Consider the following 2081-nt stretch of genomic DNA (forward strand, 5'->3'; position numbering starts at 1 on the left):
AGATTTTATTTTACCTCCAAGTAATGCTATCACAGGATCTTCTCAGTAGGTCATCTGTGGCCTACTGGCACGAACCAATGAACTGTAAATGTGAGCTGCAATTTTTTTTTTCACTCCCAAGCCTGCCCAATGGAAGGCTTAGAAACTCAAATGCAGAAGGGTATTAAGACAGATTACCTGGAGCATCCTAGCCATTCTGTCTTTCCTCGTCTCAAGAAAACTGTATATGATATATTCACACAAAACTTCTAAGTATGCAACAATCATCTCCCCAGCAACTAGAGGGAGATACTGTGAGGGGATACAGGGAAAGATTTCAAATAAATCGTTTCTTAAAAACCTAACTTTAATCTTTCCCCCCCCCCTTTTTTTTTCTTTTTTCTTTTCCCCCCCCAGCAGAGATGATCTGACTCACAGAATCTGACCACTTTGGGAGTGCATTCACTATAATGTAACTGAATTCTCAAGGCTGATGAAGGTTAAATTACCAAGAAAACATATGAAGTTATGTCAAGTGGAACTTCTGTATTTTCCTTTTGGTATTAAACAGGGGAAGGAAATACTGCACTCTCAAGGCACTATTTTATTGATTTCTGTTAAAGTACCTGCAGAAATACATCTCTTCATTTAATAATGTCTCCCCTTTATCCCCAGCATTAAGCGTCCCGGCAATTGAAACAGGCTGTATTAACTTACAGTTCCTTTTCAAATATAAGTCTTCCCCCCACAGTTTTACTACCAGGCATAATGAGGAAGAGGAGGAGAATTTTCAGGAAAGTTTGGCATTAACAAAAGGAGCCAGATTTCCCCCAAAGCCTAATACTTCTTTATGAAGTTGAAATGCGTGTACATGGAGAGTACTCTGATCTCCAGGAACTGTCAGCATCAGATGCTTCACTGGAAGGTATTAAGAGCCATGGAAGAGGGACTCACCAGATGATCTCTTTCTAAGTTTTATCTTATCTGGATTTCCAGTCCATGATAAATTTGAACCTTGAACCATGATGTTCACTAACCAGCTAAGGAATCCTTCCAAAATGGCATTGCCTATATTTCCGGATATTCCCGTTCCCAAGCATCAATCTATTTGAGTGCCTTATTAAGACCGTTACCCCCAAAGCTTCTGCAACATTGACTGCCACCACCCTCACTTGGATGAAAAGCATTTCTCTTCAGAGGTTTAGAATTAAAGTATGGTGCAGAGTATCACAGTGTGATCTTCAAAGTAGCTGATTGCTTCTGAAAAATCTGTCCCTCATTATACGAATGAAACAGCTAAAAATCTGATCCTGGGTTCTGTGATATTAGAGGGAAGGAAAAAAAAAAAAAAAAAAAAGAGGAAAAGGGTTATAGACAATGTGTGCTTTCTTCCCTGAAGGCCTACCTTGGCACATTCTAGAAAGACTACAGTTTTCTGAATGGAAAGTTCAAAAATAAGGTATCCAAAACCACTCTTTTGTGCAAATCTCAGCCCCAAATGACCTTCCCTGAGATTACTCACGACTGTAGCGGGAACAACAAAACTCTGGTATTTTCAGAGAGAAAAGCTGTTCCTAGTCAGGATCATATGTTCCTTCCCAAATTAGATTATGGCTTTGATCATCAGGCGAGTGCACTCTTACTTTTATAACCAGTTTGTGGCATAAATTGTTTTCTTTTTTTTTTATTTAAAAAGTCTAATTTTGGCAAGTTAGGGTTTTTTTTTTCCTGGTTGAGCTACATACAAGCTTCAAATCCAAACGTTCCTTCTGACTATGACTATATCAGCACTTACGATACTGCGCTTCAGCAACGAATACAGATCTGCAGCATATGACACAAAGTGATACCAGAAGATTCCAGGTGACACATTTCGGAAATCTATCTTGTCTAGGCTGGAGACTAGGTGTACATATCTATTGCTTTATGTGCATTTGTACAAACAAAACAAAAATATGCTAAGCTAACTTGATACTTGAAAATAAGTCAGATCACTGTAAAATGGCATGATTAGTGCATTACACTGAACCAAACCAATATTCTCATTCCTTTTCAATAGGTGGATTTAAAACGTATGTCTCTACGTGGGTATGTGTGGGTAT

The sequence above is a fragment of the Pygoscelis adeliae genome, unplaced genomic scaffold, assembly GCF_000699105.1.
Source record: "Pygoscelis adeliae isolate BGI_AS28 unplaced genomic scaffold, ASM69910v1 Scaffold353, whole genome shotgun sequence".
In the NCBI taxonomy this organism is placed as follows: domain Eukaryota; kingdom Metazoa; phylum Chordata; class Aves; order Sphenisciformes; family Spheniscidae; genus Pygoscelis; species Pygoscelis adeliae.